Here is a 22130-nt window from a genome sequence, read left to right as displayed (position 1 = left end):
ATTTTGTCTCCTTCTTCCCTTCCCACTTGTGCTCTCTCTCTCTCTCTCTCTCTCTCTCTCAGATAAATAAATCTTAAATTTTTTACAATGATTTAAGTTCTAACTTAAAAAATGTAGTTTTTAAAAATGCTAGGAGGATGGTTTCCTGTTCTCGTGAAAAAAGAATGAAGGCCATTCATCTCTCACCCAAATGTCTTTAGATAATGATGCATGGTAATTTCAAGGCCCAACCTCTCTCCCAGAGGACATGTCTCCTTTCATGAATTATACTTAGTCCAGGCCTTGAAGTAAAAGAATAGGAAGGATTTTCCCATATTTCACTAGTACCCTCCAATTTTAGCTCAATAGGTAGATGAAAAGTTTCTTACCAGTCCCCTTCTTTGGGAAGGTACAAGAGCATTCGGTGGAAGTGAAAGAAGGAATATCTGTCCCTGCTCGCCCCCACCTCCCATTCCCTACCTTCAGACAGTACCGGTACATTAATACCTTTAAAGGTGATGATTTTACGTGCTTGTAAGACAAACATAGTTTTGATTTATTGCTGACTGGCTGTGTCGGTGTTAACTTAGATGAGAAGCTCCTAGAACACCATGTTGACTTTTATAGAAAAAGCACCATAGTGTCCAGATTGGTGGCTTAAATATTGTTTTGGTTTTGTTTTGTTTACGGGGTGAGCCCTAGCCAAATCATTTGTAAGCTGGACATCAGATTTCAGGGTTCAGGTTTTTGTTTTGTTTTGTTTTGGTTTTTTTTGAAACGTAGTGCCACTTCATTGCCATACTCTTCTACTCCTAAAATTTTTATGTGGAAATAATCAGTCTTCTGTTTTTGTTTTTGTTTCCAAGAAAATAACAAGGAACTGACTTAATTGTGCTGTCTCTTTAAGTTTTTGCCTACAGGACACCTTAAGGGCTGAGTGGTGCCTCTTATAAGTGTGAGAGTCATTTGGGTTCAAGAGAAACTTACTTATTTTTCCTTTCAGAATTGAGCTTTCAGTTTTGCTGGGTTCATATTTACTTCCCATCCACTAGTATATAAAATCTGCTTTTAGAATTTATTTTGTTTATGCTTATTTGGTGCGAAGGAGTATTTTCCAAATCACTTGAATTTCTCCTGCCTTTTCATTGTTCAGAATTGTTCCAAACTTCTAAACAAAAACCATTACCGGGGAGGCACATGTACGTGCGCGCGCACACACACACGCACGCGCGTGTGTGTGCATGTCTCTGGCCAGATAACCTGAAAATTACTTATTTGGGCCTTCATGACTTTTGGGGGCATCCTGTTATAAGCCTGACTGAGACTTACTCTGAAATGTGGTTTGTTTATATCTAGTTCTTTGTGTGAAATTCATGCTTAAGAAGAAGGAGATTGTTTGGGATATATTTTCTCTTAAACCAGCTGGACTCTTATTAACTCTTGTTTGAAGATGTGTGTGTGTGTGTATTTTTATGTGTATGGGGCAGGGGGAGAATGTGTATACACATGCCAGCTTCTTGAGTGGTTTTTCAGTTGTAAGATTCAAAAGAAAGAAAAAGATTGCCGAAGCAGGAGGACAAAGGAATGCTCTCCTCTCTGAGCTGGAATTGAAGTTTGTGTTTCATTTAAAATGACAAATCAGCAAATCCCTCTTCAACTATGTTGCATCAAGGTGAATTTTCCCTTCATTCTGGGCTTTGGACACCATTTGCCTGGCCATCTTCCCAGGAAACCCCCTGTGTAAAACCCCTATTAAAGCAAAGTCATTATAAAATCATTTCATTTTTGTAATGCTTGTCTTCTGATCCACGTGAAGTGTACCACAACTCTTGAGGTGTGTATTTTGGGTCTTAATCTTATAAAACAAGAAAATGAAAAGGGAACACAAATTTTCATAGATGCCCAGACTGATACAAAATGCAGATAGAAGGTAGTGATTCTTTCCTTCCATATGGTGAAGCAATTTGGGGAGAGAAATTAGACTTTCAGCAGCAAGATAATGTCAGATTTGCGGTGGGGGGGGGGGCTGCTTTTTACTGCTCTCAATTCTGGAATTTTATTCAGAATTAAAGAGGGGGGGAAAAAAGGACAAGTGCCTATGATTTTACTCCTAGGACTTATCAATCTTAGCGCCGAGGCTGGAGTGGGGGCCGTGGGTCTCACCAAAGCAGGGCGGGTGACCCAGCCAGACCGCACAGCCTAGTGGCCACCATTAGTTTCCCAAACTAAACAAAGAGTAATAAATGACATGGAGTGCATTGTTTCTTATCTCTTGCTGGAGTCCGTTGATAATTTCAGAGGGAAAATAAATGGGGTTTACTCTTGTGTGTAATTCCAGAATAAGCCCCATTTAATCACACTAGTAAACGTGGCAAAGTGGAAGGAAGTAGCACAGTTCCCAAATCGCTGCTTTTTAAGGTCTCCTAGTTCCTAGAGTGCCTTGAAACATGGGACAGGGGTTAAGGCGCTGGTTATTGTATTATTAACATTAAGAAATAAGCACATTTCCAACCTAAGGCCACTGGTATCTGAATTCCACGCCAGAATATTTCCAGGTAATGAAACTTGTGAGCAGACACTTAAGTGAGGACACGCTGGGGCGAGGGGTGGTGGGGGGCAGGGGGGAAGGAGGGGGCAGGGACCAGCTGAATAAAGTTTGGTAGCAGATTCCACTTAGATAAACCGTGGACTCTGAAAAGCTATCTATCTCCTGTAGAAGCATCTGTGTTTCCTCCTTTAATCTAGAGCAAAAACAAACAAAATGGAGGAGAGGGGAAGAGCATCATTGTGATGTCTTAGATCAGTTTTGAAGCCAATTTTGACCTTTATAGCAAACTGTTTTCCACACCTGCCGACCACAGATGTCTACATATGGTAACAGGTAACTTGCTTTTGTACCATGTAATCTGCAAGATCTAAATAACTAGGCATTGTAATTATATGGCAGTTACCATACAGTTGGAGTAGTTACATGGTTATTAGTACCCCATAAAATAACGTGATAGAGTCTTGTTTTTATAATCTGTTATAGGAATTTCTTTCCCTATTTTTAAAGATCATAAATAATTTTGGTATGCTCGGCCCATTCGGGGAGAGCGCTGCAAAGAAAGATGGTTATTCCTTCAAGAGACCTGTTAAGGTAGTCTCTTCCTGAAGACATTCATATGGAATATAGAAGGACTACTTTTGTGTGAAGTTTTTGATTTTTGCTAGCTAGTCACCCATAGCTTTGAAAGAACAGTCAGTTCTTTAGAAAGTGAGTTTAGTAATTGTTTAGAAATTCCTAAAAATCACATTATGACAATATTAGTAGTTACTGTTATCATTCTGTTCTCCCCGCTTCTTTTCTCTTCCTGTCCCTCCTCTCTCTATTGCTCTCTTTTTGTGACGATTGCCTTTTTTTTTTTTTTTTTTTTTTTTTTTGCAGAGCAACCAGTACAGTCTGTATCATATTGGTTAAAAACAAAACCCAGGCTTATAAAAGGGTCTCCCCAAATAACTTGTTTTCAATTAATATGTAATTTAAAAATGAGCTGCCCACCTCTTTCTTTTGCAGACTGTCTTGGTTCCTGGTTCCTGTTTTTTAAACAGGGAAAGTTTTAGACCTTCTTGGTTCAACTCTGTTGTCTGCTGCATACCTCACTCTCCCTACCAAAGAGGAGCATTGAATTTGAGATTTGATGCTTTTACTCTTTTTTTGTTTTCCTTCCACGCTGATCCTCTATATGTGGCTTCTTTGCAAAACAGTTTTGTGCAAGCAGACATGACTTAACTCTATTCCCTACATAGAGAACTATTCAACTTTACTTTTATGTGTTTTGAATACTGCCTCATCTGAGACCGTGGCAGCAATGAAGTATGCATGGCCAACCTTATTTTAATAGCGCAAGAGAGCTGCTTTTAATTAATAAGTGGATCTCTTTATGTCTGGGGTTTTCAGTTTATTTCGTGGTTCTTTAGAGTTCTGCAATTATGTGGCCTGAAACGGCTATGCTAGTGGAAACTAAATCCTTTTAAAAATCTGTCATTTACATGTTTTGTGTCTGTATCCTGTGTTTTCGGATTACTATCTTTAAGAAAAGAAGAAGAACACCCAGCAGTAGCAGTTTCTCTCTAAAATGTTAAAATCCGTAGCCCATTCTTGTAGATATTTTAGCATCTAATGCAACTAATGGAATGCAGCATCCTTGTCCACAGATCGAAGACCTAGCCTCTCTTGAGTTGTTACAATATGCAGATCCAAGTTACTTTAAAGAACCCTCATATTGTGTGTTTCCCCACTTGACATATACTTGTAAACTACTAAAAAACTGGTAGCACTCGTCCTGTGGGCCATCCGACTGTAGAACTTGTATCATGCCTCCACTGTGTATGTTTGAGCATTAAAAGAGTGTGCAAATGTTCTTCCACGCTGGTGACGTCTCTAGGCCTGTCTGATATATGGATTTTTATTTGCGTCCATCAAATCTAGGATTTCAGTGTGCATCGTTGCTCCTTCCCAGGGGGACTTGAGTGGTGCAACAGGAATCCAGAGCCAGACTTGGATCCACCGTGACCCCAAGTAAAGTGATTTCCTTCGTGGTAATACGGAAGGAACACTTTTGTTGATTGGCCTGTGAATGCCAGTATCCCGGCCTGCTTATGCGGGTGTGTGTTCTGCATTCTTCAGAAGAGGTGTCCCTTTTGCAAAAGGAGATAGAATATTTTGTGGCGTTGAAAAGAATTATCTGTAGAAGCCATGAGCATTCCGTAGGTACAGGTGTGACTCTTTTCTTGGCTGGATATTCGTTATTAGGTTAGTTTAATCTGTGTGTCACTATATTTAAATTTTCCAAAAGTAGTGACCACTGCTGTGTACATGTTGAAAGGAAAAAGAGGCTGTCTTTTTGTTTAAAGTCAGGTAAAACTGTAAGCCATCCGACTGCTGTTTTCTTTTTGGTTCCCTGTGCAAAGTGAAGTGAAGGCTCCCCCTGGTCAGCTGCTATATGGGAGGCTGCTGGCGCAGACACTTCCTAGGCACCGTTCAACAGCTACCAGTAGATGGCAGTACTGTTCCACTACAGCATTTCTTAGGGCCTTCAAATGCTGCCTGACATGAAATCCCCAGCCTAATTTTGAAAAAGCCTGATTAGCTAGCTACATTAAGCAATGTTTGGGTGATCCCCCCCACACACACCTTTAAACTTACAGAATTATAGCCACTGCCTGAAAGAACGCCATTCCTACTAGACAGCACGATTATCAGTTGTAATGTAGTCAGTCCAACGTGGGAATGTCATAAAAGTTTTCAACTATATTTGTAAAAAGTCTATATAAATGTATAAAATGGTTAACAAGCGTGATTATGATTTCTCACTTATTTTGTCTCAACTGTTTTCCCTTAATTCTATTTAGAGTAACATCTGATCATTATGATGGATTATCTGAGATACGCATTTGTGTGTAAATGTTACTTCTTTTTATGCCTGTGGGTCTGCACATATGCTTTGCAAATGAAATATTTTTAATCCTGTTAAGATGTCTTGGTGTATATTAACTAACTTGTATACCAAAATGGCAAATATCTTTACAGTTTGTTTATTTGGAAGTTCAGGGTATAAGGCTATCTTTGGGGAAGGCTAAAACCTTCTTGAAGTTTTCTTACAGTTCCTTTATGGAAGCCTGCAGTACAGAAAAAAAAGGCTGTTCTATTTTTCTTTGTGATCCAGATTATGTTGTAATACGTAATAATAATGAGCTCTATTTTAGGTTGAATATAAAATAACAATCTATGATCATCATTTAAATGGAAACTTGCATGGTCGATTGGTAGAATACATTTCCTGAATTTTTAAAATTTTAAGATCTTTCTAGGGAAGATTTCATACTATGGGACGGTGAAATTGGTGTGTTTTCCTTTTTAAGAAACAAAAGCATCACTACTAATACTCCATGTGAGAAGAAGATAAAATGGATTTTGTGAAACACTTGGTGAGAAGTCTTTCAAATTGAACTGAATTTTAGGAAAACTGTGGCTTAACTGTTTACCTTTCGTTTTCTGTTGACTGCATTTCTATTTGGAATGGTAAAATGACTAATTGTATAGTTGAGCTTTTCCTTTTCTAGTTCAAGACATTTTAAAAACTGGAATGTAATGTTGTCTTCTTTCTTACCTTTAAAGGGTTTAGCAGGTAGCATAGAAATGGCTCAGACATCTGTGTGCTGCCAAGTGATATTAAAGTCCTCATCGTTCGCTTCATTTGTATGGATATTCCAGGAGTCGTAACCACCATATAACCTTGAAATTTGCAACATAAGCCACAATTTGTGATAAAGCCTGTCATTCCCGACCAGTTCTGTCATTGTCTTTTTAAACCCCATGACATGATTAATACATGTAAAAAATTTTACTTACGTGTGTGTATGAGTGTATGCGTGTGTGTGTATGCATCTACATAGACATGCGATGGGGAAACCACTATTAACTGCTGTCATAAAATATGTTGAGAAGGACTTTGTGTAGCTTATGCTTAGGATATATAAAAACTGGAGACATACCCTATTTAGTGTCTCCCAGCAAACGGACAAATGTACTAATAACAAATTCATGAGATCCGTTTTCATTATGTCCTTCCACCAGATAGGAGCCAGCCAAGAAGCAAGTAAATCAAAGTTTCTTAGAGTTGTTCACAGTGGAGCAAAATATTGGGTGTAGGAAGAACTTCCTTTCTCCCTGGGAAGTTTGTTTCACAGGCTGGTGAGGATTAAACAGTGCTTGTATGGTTTGCAGTTGAAGTGGTGCTGTTGAGTGATACATTTTGAAAGAGTAGCTTAAAGTTTTGAAGGAGTAACATATTGACTGAAAATTTCCTGTCAGAGTGAGTTCATAAAGACCCGTATTCATTTCTGCCTTGTTAAGTACCTTGGGACAAGTCAGGATTCTTCCCATTTGACTAGCAAGAGAGATTTCTGCAGCAGTGTTTCTCTCCAGCCAGCTATAGGATGAGAGTGGACCCAGAAAAAAAAAAAAAAAAGAATTGGCTTTGTTTCTATTTTATGCACAGCCAGACTTGCTCTTATGTTTCTAATATTTAAAGGAGTTCAATAGGAGGCCCTTGATTCTTTGATCTAATGCCACAGTGCTGTTTAATGAGAAAGGTTTTTAATATTGTGTGCAATATTGAAAATTTCTGCCAGCTCAGACCAATATAATATAATGTTAGATTTACACCTTGGATCCCTTCTTTTATTTCTTGTCATGAATCCGCCATGCCCCCCCACTCCACCCCTCCCCGGCTGAAACAGGTAATTACAAAGGTCCTCAGATCAATTTTTGTAAAGGGGCACCCTGACGGGTACCATGACTGAAGTGTGACATGAGCCTTTTCCAATACAATGGGTGGCCTAACATTCCTCTGGAAGCCCAAGCTCATTAAATATTCGGTTCCTTTTTTCCCCCCTCTCCCCCCTTCATGCACTTAGCTTGAGTCACACTAAGTCTGGGGTTTCTTCACTGAAGACTTAGGAAAATTGCTTCGAGTTCTCAGATTGAATTTTTTATGTGTATGACTTCATGATAGCATTAGCATGTGCTTTGATCCATGTGTGAATGGCGCTGGGTCGGCGCTTATTGCCATATCCAGATGGTGTTACAGGGAACAAACAGTTGTGTTTTAGGATTTCTCAATAGGCTGTCTAGACTGGCCGCGCAGCAGACAGATACAGCCACCCATCAAATTAGCGTTTGTCAGATTTATGGTAATGGTTCACCAAAGCCTTCCTGTCATTGACATTAAGATTTACGCCTCCGAAGTTATTTTGTCTTCCACAGAATATAGCTTGTGATTGCTTAGATTTAAAAAAAAAAAAAAAAAAAAAAGTTTAAGACAGAAAAGTCTTGCTGAATGTGAGCTGTTTCTGAATGAAAAGAAAAATATAAAAGGAATTAGGCAGTGGCTGTGGCTCAGGGGCTGTATTGATCAGGGAAAGGCGCCCTGCCCACCCCCACCCACCCTCAAGTGATAAGAAGGATGTTCTGTTCAGGTCAGTGTCTCCCATTTGCCCTTGTTGGAAAGAAAAACATGTATGTGGGTGACTGTGGCCAGATTCTGCCCTTTCATGTTGTTACTCTGGGGTAACGTGATCTGTTGCCCCAACGCGGTGGGAATAACCTTTTGACAGGCAGTATGTCCATTTTCAGTGGAAATGTTTTCCCAAGTCTGGCCAGGCTGCCTTTGATCATGCCTCCTTCCAGCGTGGGGTCACAGCTACTATGCTATGCGGGAGTCACCGGTTCCTGCGTGGAAAGTGAGAGACGTGAGGGTTTAGAATAAATAAATAAATATGACCCAAACCCTCTTGAATTCTCAGTCATTGGCGGGATAAAGCTGGAAGTGTGGAAAATGCCCACATGGAGCATTTGGGACATTTCAGGTTAAACCTGTGTGTGTCTTTTTGTATACACGTGTATGTATTTTGCATGTATTTTGCACATTTTGTCCGAAGTGGTCTGAGTGGTGAGGGTCCCTCCCATCCCTGGCACACTGAGGCATGTCTGAAAATGTTGTTTGCCTCTTGTATGTTGGTGTGCATGACAAATGGTGAAGAGGCTGGGGCTTGATTAAAACTCCCAGACGGCCATGGCAGACAATATATAGGGAAACCGGCCTTGCAGAGGTGAAAAGCTCCAGCATTTTTCAAAGGAAGCTCTTTCATCTGACTGAGAATGGGCATTTGGGGAAACCCCTGTTAACTCCTTTGGTATGTCAGGATTGAGAACTGCTGCCTGTTCTCTTACAGGGCAGAATCCTCACAGAATTCTCACTCTCGGGTATCTCTTATCTCGCCCAGTGTCTGGTGCAAAGTGATCTCCGTTCCTGGAGAAAGTGCTCTCTGTTCAACCTGCCCGGGACCGAAGGCTCCCTGCTAACCTCCAGTAGCCCCCTAGTCCGAGTGCTTTTACCTCCCATCCGCCTGTCCGTCTGTCCTTTTGCTCCTGTGCCTTACACAGGAGACTCTTTTGGGAGAACTCTTTTGGGATCTTGGTAAAAGCTTCACACTGGCGTGTGCTCAAATTTAGTGATAAGTGTATTTTTACCACCGTAACGACGACAAAAAACAATTGGTGTTTTGTTTGGAGCATCACTTACAAATCACGTTCTCTCCAATATGAGGCGATGGATGGGTTTTCAGTTCTTCCCATTCTTCAGGTCTTTAAGTAGTGAACGAAGTGCGCTAGGTAAGAATAGTTTTCTGTAATTAAAAAAAAAAGTGGGGTGGGAGGTCGAGGTACCAGGTGGTGGGTGTTATAGAGGGCACGGATTGCATGGAGCACTGGGTGTGGTGAAAAAATAATGATACTGTTATGCTGAAAATAAATAAATGAAAAAAAAAAGTGTTACGGCATTCACTTAGTTTGGGGTGTATTTTTAATGAAGTTATGACCAACTTATTGAAGAGAATTTATCTCTGTCACATAAATATAAAACTAGATGTCTCAGAAAAACATGGGAACATGTTTGCTAAACAGAATTTTTCTCCAAAACTTCCTCTCTCCATCCATTCTTGTCTCCTCTTCTTTTCTTTCCTGTTTTGCTCAAATTGCTGAAAGTTAACTCATTTGGATTCCACTTTGCAAAGCACATTTCTTAAGGACTCTTGGTGGTTTTTACTGTTTTGATTAATTTCCAATTTATTGGTAAAAGGACGAGCATTTGAGTGGTGCATCCAAAATAAATTTGATTACTGCCTTCTCTTCCACAATGCTTCCCTGGAGTTAGGGCAACAGGTGAGGGGTTTCCTGGGGGCCATCCTATGTTAGTTGTGTATCTAGAACAGTTACCATCCTGGACTTGAACCATTTTAAGGTTGTTGTAAGAAACAGTATAACTTTTACAAGACACATTTATAGTGTTTTTAAAAAGTTAACTACCCTTCTTACACGTGTGTTTTCTTGGAAATTGGGAGGGCTGAAGGGAATGCCAATCTTTTCGCAATGTGTGAAACATTAGTTGAATAAAAGTGTTTTTCTTTTGTAAGACTTTACTCTCTCTGGGAATCCTTCATATTTGTGATTTGGGCTTTGCTATTTTCAAATGAGATTTTTGACTCTGTACTTCATGCTGTATTTGCTTGATCAAATAACATAAAGACTTCATAGGATGTTAAGGAATTAGAGAGCATTCATTGAGCAGTCTCTTTTTTCTATCTGGCGATGGTGGTGTGCCTAGGGGAAGTGTTTTTGCCCAGGTTGGAAAGCCAGCCCACAGGACTGTCAATCAGGTGACTCAGTCCCTGCTTCCCCATTAACTCACTACTTTTAGGGAGCCACAGATAGATTTACTTTTTTTTTTTCTTCCCCCATCAGACATGCTGAATCATTAATTTCCATTCAACTAATTAGTTCAGAGCTAAGCAAGCACATTTAATTTTCTTGAAGTGGATTACACCAATAGAGAAAATACAAAAAATAAAGTCCAATAGGACAGGTACTGTTAATTGTATACCCAGTAACAGTTTATCCATTTCTGGTATAAGAAACTTAGTTTTCTTTGAGGAAGCCATGTGTCTAGACCTGGGCAATGGATCAGGATTTGTCTGAGATGCTTACGACTCTTGGGTTGTATTCATCTCCATTGCTTTGTTCTGACCAGTGATGGGGGCTGGGGGGGAGGTTTACTCTCTGCTTGAGGTGCTTTTGGGAAAACTTTTGCTTTTTTGTGAAAGGACGGATGTGGTTGCCTCAGCCCCCCCTTTCCCTTACCCCCATTGGTCTTCCTCTGACATTGAACATGGATATGACATCTGGAGCTGCTGTGCAGGTTTCTTGCTACCTTAGAGTGGTTTTTCGGTTTGTTTGTTTTAGTTCTGTCTCTTTAAACCAGGGTTTGACGTGCTGATTAAACTGGTGGTTGGCAAATTAGGACCTGTGGGCCGATGGCCTTTTTTAAACTGAGGTGTTATTGGAACACAACCACACCCATTGATTAGGTATTGTTAGTGGCTGCTCCCAGGTTACAAGGCAGAGTTGAGTAGTTACCACAGAGACTCTTTGGCTCCAAGCCTAAAAGGCTACTCTCTGGCCCTTTTAAGTTGTTGACCCTTGGTTTAAAGCATCATAAAGTGAGATTTCGGTTACTTGCAGCCCAACACATTCCTGGTGGAATCAACCAGTAACCAGAGAGCCTTGAACACATTTGTGACTCAGCATTTCCACCTGTTGACATGAATCTTGTCTGGTTAAGCAGGTCTGCTCCAGATGAGCATGGGTTTTGTCCACTAATCTCTCCTTCTTTCCTTAACTTTGGTTGTCTTTATATTTTATTTTTTAAAGTAAGGCGAGAATGTAAACACATTTCACTTAAGTGCAACCTAAAATTCACATCAGCTCCCTGGTGTTCCAGTAGTGTAATTGTCCAAAAATTGCTTTCTGGAGCACAGTTAAGGAAGATTGCCCAGGTTTTTCACACAGCGAATAGGGCCTGTTGATGGATCTTAAAGTCTTAACTGCTATGACGGCTTCCTGCCAGCCACCCTGCTCCCCCACTCCCAACACACACAACTTGTTGCCTTCTGTAACCTAGTAGGACCAGAGAAAACTGGCAGTGACACCCAGCCTGAGACCATGTGTCGTACTTCCATGCACATAAAGCAAGTCACTAACCTGATACAGGAAGATAACCTGGAAATAAAGGTCTGGTTTCAATAACAGCTGTGTCTTTTGAGCAATAAACAGAATGCTACCTTGATTTTGCATGAAGGTAGAACATCCTGTATGTGTGAATACAAAGATAAAAGTTACCTAATAAAAAATATTTTCCTGGGTGCCTGGGTGGTCAGTTGGTTAAATAACTGCCTTCAGCTCAGTTCATGATCCTGGAGTCCCAGGATCGAGTCCCACATCGTGCTCCCTGCTGAGCAGGGAGGCTCTTTCTCCCAGTGACCTCTCTCCTCTCATTCCCTCATGCCGTCTCTCTTTCTCTCTCTAATAAATAAATAAAATCTTTTAAAAAAACGTATTTTCCTGCTGGTTGCTAAAAATTATCAGGTAGTAACTGTATTCATTTTGCTGGTTGTATCATGTTGTGTTGTAGAAAGAGTACTAGATTGGGTTCTAGGAGAGTGAATTAACCAAGAGTCTTGTCAACTGAGTTAACATTTCTGTGCCACAGTTTTATATCGATAAGGAAGAGATGGGACACTAAGGTATTTAAGGTCTCTTCCAATTCTAAGATGGTTATACTTTTGAAAATTCTTCAGAGTGGTTGGAACCTACTTGAGTCAATTCAAACAACAAAACAATAATAAAAAAAAGTCTTGGGAAGATCAAGGTACTTTATTCAGAATGACCTTCTAATTTTGAGGCCCAGGTGCCTCAGATTTTGCCATTGCTCAGGTATCCATCAGCATCAGAGGAATTTTCTGGAAATGGAAATTTCTGGGTGAATTTGGGTTCCCTAAAGGCGATTTGCAGTGCTGTATTTTGACAATCAAATATATATTTCACAATAAATTTATTTTTTGAAATAACACATTGAGTTCCTTCAAACCCTACTGTCTTGAAAGTATATATTTTCAAGAAAATAATGGAAACAGTCAGTTGGAAAGTCCAGGGAATCCAGTAAAAATGGGTAATACCAATACATGATTACTTCAGTCAAAATTCTCTTGCCTTGCTTAAGAAATGACAGTTCATGAATGACAATTATAATTTGGGTACTTTTATGATTACAATACTTGTGTCACAGAATCTTACTACAGGGTGCCTGGGTGGCTCAGTCCTTGGGAGTCTGCTTTTAGCTTAGGTCATGATCCCAGGGTCCTAGGATGGAGCCCTGCATCTGGCTCCCTGCTCAGTGGGAAGCCAGCTTCTCCCTCACCCACTCCCCCTGCTTGGGTTCCCTCTCTTGCTGTATCTCTATCAAATAAATAAAATCTTAAAAAAAAAAAAAAAGAATCTTAATACTATTTTAAAGTAGGTATGTTGAGACATTTCTTGCTTTTTTAAATAAGAATTGTTTGATACAAAGAAAAAGCTTTTTTTTGTGAATTAATGCTTGTTTTTCTTTGACTTTTCAATTTGCATGGAAAACCTAAAGGGACAAGCATTTGGGTGTAGGGTTCAATCTAAACATTAAGAAAGAAAAAAATTATTTCTGCTTCCTTTTTTTCCTTTTTCAGAGAATTGTCTCTTAGTTGTTCTGGAAAGTATGTTCTAATTAACACTCTGTAATGCCCTAATTCACTGTGTATCTTTATACTTTTAAGAGAAATTTATGATGTTAGAAAAAGTTAACTGTTTGACTCCTTTGAGGAAAAGGTGGGTTATGAATACCTAAAAGTTAAAAAATAAGAAAGGCTGCTAGTTTGAAAGACTCTGAAAGAATGTTGACTTTGCAAATAACTGTTCACAAATTAGCCATTATTTATGCAGTGTGTCTGGTCAGTGTCTGTGTACTAACAAATGATCCATTGGAGGTGATTTTTTTTTTTCCCCTTGCAAAATATGCTTTTGAGAAAAGGCCTCAGAATTGACACTTAAAAAGAATGGCATTATCTGTGCTGTAAAATAGAGGCACATGTATTTTTCTAGTATGATAAGGGATGTAGAAGTGAATATTGAGTTCTGTTCTGTATCTCTTGCTTTTTTATTTAGTTTTTGTTCCTATAGGGCCCTGATAAAAAATAATCTTAAAAGGGCCAAATAATTTTTTGAAAGTATATTATGAAAACAAGTGGTGACTTTTTTCTCCCCTTCCCGTTCCCTCTAACTTTTCTCTAGTTTTCTGTACTTTCAACCGTTTAGCTTTTTATGTTGTCTGTGTGTGTGTTTACCTCTGTCATTCTAAACGGTGTGCTTACATGGCTGCTTCTGGATTTTTAAGTTTCTGGTAACCTCTCTTGTAAATGCTATTCATGGCTCTTGTGACATATATTAGGATTACTTTTTCTTCTTGTTTAGGTCTTCTCCCTGGAGTTACTGATTGGCCTGTCTTGTCACTTTTAAGCTGTGTCCTCATCAATTCATTCCCCTTTTCTCCCATTAATAATTTCAAACAGGTATGCTGTGCAAGTCTGTCTGGTCATTTTGATGGCCTTTCTCCCAGAGCTTCCAGTCTGCTCCCATCTGGACTGGTTGCTGTCCAGGCTGCTGCATGGCTGACCCTCCCCAGCCCCCTGGATTATCCTGCTGGGGAGCCCCCCTGTCTTCTCGTGTAGGATCCCTGCTGGCCTCCAAGTCTTTGCCTTTCTTGGCTTCCTCCTGGGTGCACTGGAGGTCAGGTTTTTTTTTTTTTTTTTTTTTTTGACTTTTTGACTTTTTGACTTTTTGCTTATCAAACTCATGATTGATGGTTTAGTTGGTGTAGAATTCTAGGTTGGGAATAATTTTTCCCTTATGGTTTTGAAAGTATTGCTCCATTTGTTTTAAGCTTCCAGTTTTGCTCTCTAGAGGACCAGTGTCATTTTGATCCTGAACTCTTTGTATCTGATCTGTTTTTTTTTTGTTTTTTGTTTTTTTTTTTTTTTTTTTTTGTAGCGATGATGGTGCTTTTGTTGTTGTTGTTTTTTGTTTGTTTCAGAATCTGGTTTGGAAACTCCAGTCTTCTGAAATTTCATGGTGTCTGAAATCAGTGTGACTGTTTTCATAGCCAGATGTGTTAGGTCCTTTCCACTCAAAAACTCAAATCCTTTAGTTCTGTGAAACTTTCTTGATATTTTTTTTTCTTGATTTGCTCTCCTGGAATGATCCTCTAATCTTTGTGACTTGCATTTTTCATCTCTTTGTTGTTCTTTTGCTCTGTTTCCTGGGAGAGTTTCCTTAAATTTATCTGAAGTCTTTTATTGAGTTCCATATTTTTGCTCACCCGTTCCCCCCCCATTTCAACCATTTTTTTTTTGTTGTTGTTGTTTTGTTTTGTAGTATCCTGTTGCTCTTCTTTCAAGAACACATTATCTTCCTACTTGAGGCTTTTTTGACATTAATAACATAGGTACGTTTTCATCTCCCTACACAGCTCAAGTTGCCTTTTCTGTTAGTTAGGCTTCTGTCTTGTATTAATGACTTTTTTCTTAGAGCCTCAGCAATTTTTCCCTGTTTGTATCTTTAAAAGTAGAGCATATAAAGCTAATTCAGTTCTCTGTGCCCAGGTAGACTGGTCTGCTCTGAGTTTGACCCCAGGAGTACTTGGTGGTTTTACCCAGGAGGCTCCAGTAATCATTCCTTTAGGTTTTCTCTCCTGGGCTGCTTAGATACCCTGAACAGGAGCCTTTCAAGGGCCCACCTGGAGAATGTAAACTTAGTTCTCAGTGCTCAGGGAAGCCTGTAGGCCAGAGGGTCCAGTGATCTGAGAATTCACCATTTTATTAAAGTTTTCCTTGGTTCTGTAGGGCACTTGGGTGGCTCAGGCAGTTAAGCATCCTTCTCTCTCTCTTTTTTTTTTTTTTTTAAGATTTTATTTATTTATTTGACAGGCAGAGATCACAGAGAAGCAGGCAGAGAGAGAGAAGGTAGCAGGCTTTCTGCTGAGCAGAGAGCCCGATGCAGGGCTCGATCCCAGGACCCTGGGATCATGACCTGAGCTGAAGGCAGAGGCTTTAGCCCCTGAGCCACCCAGGCACCCCTAAGCATCCTACTCTTGATCTCAGTTCAGGTCTTGATCTCAGGATTGTGCATTGGGCTCCACACTGGGTGTAGAATCTACTTTTAAAAAAACAAAAAAGAAAGAAAGAAAGAAAAGAAAAGAAAAGAAAAGAAAAGAAAAGAAAAGAGAAACCGTTTTGCCTGATTCCCCTTTTCTGTACATACCCCTGCAGTAAGCTGTGCCCGGCTCTCCTCAGTTCAGATACTGTGTTCATCCCTTCCAGGGAAGAAGTGTCTAGTCTTTTACTGGGGTAGGCAGGGGCAGGGCAGTTGCCCAACTGGTGAAATGGGGAAATGGATCTAGAATTGCCAAGTCCTTAAAAGGACTTGAAATCAGCCCCTTTCTTTTCAGCCGCACCTTCACTCTCTCTTACAAGGGATCTCAGATTCCACCAAATCCTGGGGTGCTCTGGAGTCGTTGAAGCTAAGCGTGTTGTCTGACCTGTCCCTCCCTGCTTGTTCAGGTGGAATTCTTCTGTTCTGCTGGGTCACAGTTAACCACTCCTGCCGTCTGCTTTCCTGAATGTTGTAGTTCTTTTTTTTGTCCAGGTGTGGTTGTTGTTTGAAAAAGATCTTTTGATCATTTCAGTACAGTTGCAGGTAGAGCTTAGTGATCACGTTTTATCTGCCACTTGAATCAGAAGTTTCTCCTCATTTTTCTTACCATGCGGACTGCCTTCTCAACAGACCCCTTGGTCAGGACGTCTCTGCAGTCGCAGCCGTCGGCGGAAGTAAGACCGAGTGCAGGCGTACTCTGCCCGCATTTAGATAACTTTGCCTTTCACCTTTTTTTTTTTTTTTTTTTAAAGAGATTTATTAGAGTGAGAGTGCACATGAGCGTGGAGGGGGGTGCAGAGGGAGAGAGAATCCCAAGCGAACTCAGCCCGCGCAGAGCCCAACCTGGGGCTGGATCCCAGGATCCTGACTGAGATCATGACCTGAGCAGAAGCCAAGAGTCGGATGCTTAACCGGCTGCGCCACCCAGGCACCCCTGTGCCTTTCACTTTTTTAAAGAGTGGTGCCATGGGGCTACAGTGAACTGTCTCTTTGAGAAGGGTGTTCAGTGCATGGGGGCTGTTCCTTCCCCTCCCTGCGCATAGGACATCCCCACCCGACATCCGGGAGTGTGCTGCATCCTCTGCACCCACACAGCGGCGGCTTAGCGTCCGTGTGTGGGCTGCGTGTTCTAATCACGTGGTACAGGGCACCGAAGAGCCCAGGAGAGGGGCATGGTTTCTCATAAAAAGGACAAGAAAACAGAACTGCATCTGATGCATGGACCCTCCTCTCTTCACTCATTCAGAGGGTTTGTTGGATTAGATGAGCCTTTCCAGTTCCAAATTGGCCATTAATTAAGATTTTTGAAAGTCAGTTTATATTATTTACTGTTGCTCATTTTCTCAGATGTGGGATTTGGATATTCATCGTTTGTCATTATCTGAGATGTTGGATATAGACACTTGTAGCCTATCTTCAGGAGTAATTGGAAGACTTTTGGTCAGGTTTGTTCATAGTTTGGCTGCCCCTTACCTTCTCTTGGGCCTCTTTCTTGCTTTCCCCAGTGGCTACTTCACTACCACATGGGCCTGTTCAGTTAACATAACAAGTTAAACTATTTTCTTCCTCAAGACTTACACAAGCACAGCTCCTCCATTCTTTTCCTCATTTTTGGTCTGGCTAACTTCTCTCTGTCAGCTAAGATGGTCTCCCTCCACCCCCTTCCTTGGCACCCCAGGTATGTCTTCCTAACTCCATTTAAGTTAACTTTTTTTTTTTTTTTTTTTAAGATTATATGTTTTCATTTGACAAAGAGACAGGGAGAGCGTGAACCCAGGCACAAGAAGTGGGAGAGGGAGAAGCAGGCTTCTGGCTGAGCGGGAAGCCCAGCGTGGGGCTTGATCCCATCATCACCTAAGACGAAGGCAGGTGCTTAATGACTGAGCCACCCAGGCGCCCCTCTGGTAAACTTTTAAAAAGCGCCCTATTGGGGCACTTGGGTCGCTCAGTTGGTTAAGCAGCCAACTGTTTGTTTGGGGTCCGGTCATGATCGGAGAGCGAGCCCCTCATTGAGCTCCAGGCTCAGTGCAGAATCTGCTTGAAATTCTTTCCCCTTCTCTTCCCTCTCCCTTCCCTCTCTGTTCCCTACCCCACCCACTGCCTGCATGTGCACTCTCTTTCTTTCTTTCTCAAATAAATAAACAAAATCTTTAAAAAGCACCCTGTTCTTTCCTTCATGGTATTTCTCACAGTCAGTATTAAAATGCTTGTGTTTCTCTTTGTTTCGTATTTAAGTTTCTCTCTGGACTAGAACGTCATTGAAGGCAGGGAACATGACTTCTTGTTCACCTTTTGGCACCCATGAGCTTCTGAAAGCTCATACTTTGGGAAGTCCTAATTACTGTGTTTGAGGTGCTGGGGTTTGTTTTTTCTGCCAGGGTAAGTCTTACAGCTGTACATAAATGGTAAAATTGCTGGGATTAAGTGGGCTTAGACTTTTAGCCAGTTCATTGTAAAACTCATTGTCTGTTACTCCCTCTGTTCTGTTCCTTTTCTTTTTCCTAGTGAGGTCTCTTATTTGGTGCTATTAAAGGGCACCTGGGTGGTTCAGTCAGTTAAGCATCTGCCGTCAGCTCAGGTCATAATACCAGGGTCCTGGGATCGAGCCCCACATCAGGCTCTCTGCTCAGTGGGGAGCCCACTTCTCCCTCTTCCTGCTGCTTCCCTTGCTTGTGTTCTCTGTCAAATAAATAAATAAAATCTTTTTTTTTAAAGATTTCATTTATTTATTAGACAGAAGAGAGAGAGAGATCACAAGTAGACAGGCAGGCGGAGAGAGCGGGGAAGCAGGCTCCCTGCTGAGCAGGGAGCCTGATGAGGGGGCTTGATCCCAGGACCCTGAGATCATGACCTGAGCTGAAGGCAGAGGCTTAACCCACTGAGCCACCCAGGTGCCCCAAGAAATAAAATCTTTTAAAAAAATTATTAAAAAGTAGTGATCAGGGGCGCCTCGGTGGCTCAGTGGGTTAAGCTGCTGCCTTTGGCTCAGGTCACGATCTCAGGGTCCTGGGATCGAGTCCCGCATCGGGCTCTCTGCTCGTCAGGGAGCCTGCTTCCCTCTTTCTCTCTCTGCCTACCTCTTTCTCCGTCTACTTGTGATCTCTCTCTGTCGAATAAATAAATGAAAATCTTAAAAAAAAAAAAAAAAAGTAGTGATCATCAGGTATCTCTAGTGGCTGTTGCCGGAGATGGTTTTCTTCATGCCTTTGTCTGGATGTTGCTAGAGGACAGGAATGTATCTTTCACATACTTGTTTCTCTGTTGCAAAATTTCATTTACTTTAACAGTTACCTCAGTATGGCAGTGCTCACATAAGGTTTGTTGAACAGTTAATCATAGGTAAGATACCAGTTTGAGTTCCTCACTGTGTCCTGGATCTAATAATAGGTTAAGTGGCATGTCCCTCAGCTCCTAGAAGATTACACCTGTAGTCAAAGAACAGATCTTCAGTATGTTAGATGGATCAGCCAGTGAAGATGGACAGTAATTCTGGGATGTCTGGTATTTGGGGATCCAGGGCCAGTCCCTAACCTTCTGCTGAGAAGAAACAACGTAGAATAACTTTGTTACCTTCTGTCTTTTCCCGGAGAGGCAATACAGTGCAGTAGTTAGTTTTTTTTTTTTTTTTTTTGAAAGCAGATTAGACCTGTGTTCAAATTCCAAATTGTGTTATCTGTGTAATCTTGGGCCAGTGTTTTCTCTAAACTGCAGTTTCCTTCAGGGTCACAGGGGCTGATTCAAGTGCATACCTCCCAGTGAAGTTGTGAGGATTAAGTGTGATAATCCTCCTAGAGTGCCTGGGAGGCACTTCACCCAGAGGGAGGGCTCTCCACACCATAGCAGCTACTAGAATTTTCAGGGGGTGTGCAGTCAGGGGAGCTGGAAATGTGCAAGGGAATCAGTAGCAAAGATAATCATTAGTAAATGAACTCAACATTTCTCTGGGTGTTTCATGAAAAATATTTCACCAACAACATATAAATACATGGATTTGGAGTGCTAACTACTAAATGAGTTTGCTGGTTCTGAATTTAGGCAGAAATGTTCAGAATCACTGCTTTAATTTTGACTTTGGGTCCCCAATGCTGAGAAATTTTAAGTGTTAAACTGTAACTTTACAAATCTTACTGTGTCTGCACTACCATATAAATAAAGGCAGGAAAAAAGTACAAACTTGTCTTGAAACTTCTTTACCATTATCAAAATTTTAGGGTGTGTGCGTTGTCATTGATTTCTCAGAGGAAGATCGGGTAATGGGTAATTTGTCGGGGACTTTAAGAAGGCCACAGTCTGGGGCACCTGGGTGGCTCAGTTGGTTAAGTGGCTGCCATCAGCTCAGGTCATGATCCCAGGGTCCTGGGATCTCGCCCCGCATTGGGCTCCCTGCTCAGCATCGAGCCTGCTTCTCCCTCTTCCTCTGCCTGCTGCTCTACTTGTGCTCTCTCTGTCAAATAAAAATAAGTTTAAAAAAAAAAAAAAGACCATAGTCTGAAATCAGTTTAAAAGGGTGTAAGAGAAATTCATATTCAGGTATCGTAGGTACTGGTGGGCAATTGAAAGTAATGTACATCTGTCAAAAATCTGAGCTCATTTATGACAGTTTTTAAGACAAGTTCTTAGAAGTGGTGTTGGGAGAGAAAGAAAAGTGAAAGTCTTAATTCTTACAGATATGGGCAGTGTGGAATTTCTGCACGTCTCCTGTAGGAAATACAATGGAGTCTGGCATAGATGATAGTCACATGTGATTTTTTTGTTTTTTTTAATTGGTGCTCATAACTGTGGTTGAAAAGTTGTCTTTAATGATCACAAAGGACAGTTTTTGGTTTGATTAAAGTATAACAAATACACCGATTTCCTTCTCAAAATGAAAACTGTATATAACTTAAATATTCCTTATTACTCAGCTTTCCAAAGATTTTTACATAGTAGCTTCTAGATTTAGGGATTTTTATGGAACATAACAAAGACAAAAGCCTGGATATATGGCTTTACTTTGCCATAAAGATATTAGAAAAACAATACTTACGTACTGTCACCAAGTTCATTTCATGACAGAGAAAACTTTCATTCCCTCTACCCTATGGCTTCACTAGCAAGTTTATAAAGGTAACTTTTTATAGAAAGAAAAGCCCTATATTAACTTTCTCAGTTCACTGTGGATCATGGAACTTCTTAGTTAACACAGCAGTTCTGGGGATCATTCATTTGTGTATGGAATGGTCCCAGTTGATGGCTCCATGCATACCAATGAATTGCCATGATTAAAGTTGTCTGCATGAGTCTTTTTTTTTTTTTTTTTTTTTTTTAAAGATTTCATCTATTTACTTGACAGGCAGAGATCACAAGCAGGCAGAGAGAGAAGGAAGCAGGTTCCCCACCGAGCAGAGAACCTGATGCGGGGCCTGATCCCAGGCAGAGGCTTTAACCCACTGAGCCACCCAGGCGCCCCATGTCTGCATGAGTCTTAAAATTAATGTTACTGAGTTGGATGTAGAAGCTTGTGTATATGACCTGTAGATCATCAAAAAATACTGTAGAATTAACTATGAAAATCACTGGATGTTGACTTATACTTTCACAGACTTTTATGATGCAAATAAGAACAAGATATTGGACTTGTGCTTTAAGAAGAGAAATCAAATGTGTTGAATAGTTTGTTGTTCAGATCTATTCTAGTAAAGAAGGGTAGTTATGATAACTAGGAAACACTTGGGAAGGTCATCCTTGAGGACCACCCCCCCCCCCCCCGCCTTCTAGTCAGTTATCAAGTACTTTGCCAGTAATTTACACAGCAATAAAAAATTTATCCAGCATTATTGGTGTTGGCAGAGCTACATAGGTAATCAGTTAGATGGAAAATTTTTCAAGTATTTATCACATATTTAGTCTTTGCAAGAATATACTGAAGATAGTGTAGTTATCAGTTACTGTGCTATGGTGCAATGTTGATAGAAGAAAAACAGAGTACTTTAAAATGGGCAAAAAAGACTTCAATGCCAGGATGTACTTCCAACCCTGTCTAGGAGGATTTCTCTACATAAGGGCTTGAGTTTTTGTCTTTGACTAGACTGTCTTATAACTCTGTAGAACTAGAAGTTGTAAAAATTGAAACCAGTACAGATAATTCTTGTCCATAGAGATGCAAATTAATTATATCCTGGGGAATGCATTTGACCAGTGTTTGCACATGCGATTCAGCATTCCTCTGCTACATTAAGTCTGTGGTCCTTTGGCTGCTCTTTTGAACTGGCTGTGGTATCTCTTTATGTTCCCTCAATTAATTAATTAATGACTTGAATGGAACTTTTCATACATATTTTATTTATACTGTAGGAGTCATGATTTTACCTTTTTTGAAAAGTCTGTTTATCTAGGGATGCTGTTAAGAGATTTTTAGTAATGCCTGAGTGTTTTTTCAGTGTTTACCTGATCCTCCACAGTGGCGCTCTTGCTAAGATCTTGAGTTTGTGTTTTG

The 22130-nt window shown here is 40.6% G+C and overlaps 1 protein-coding gene across 2 annotated transcripts in view; it reads left to right on the top strand.

Moving 5' to 3' along the window:
• ARL15 (ADP ribosylation factor like GTPase 15) overlaps positions 1-22130 on the top strand; it is a 405338-nt gene that overhangs the window by 91159 nt on the left and 292049 nt on the right. The gene's annotated exons all lie outside the window — the stretch shown is intronic.

This window comes from Mustela lutreola, chromosome 5 (assembly GCF_030435805.1).
Source record: "Mustela lutreola isolate mMusLut2 chromosome 5, mMusLut2.pri, whole genome shotgun sequence".
NCBI classification, from domain to species: domain Eukaryota; kingdom Metazoa; phylum Chordata; class Mammalia; order Carnivora; family Mustelidae; genus Mustela; species Mustela lutreola.
This window is presented reverse-complemented; position numbering and strand designations above follow the sequence as displayed.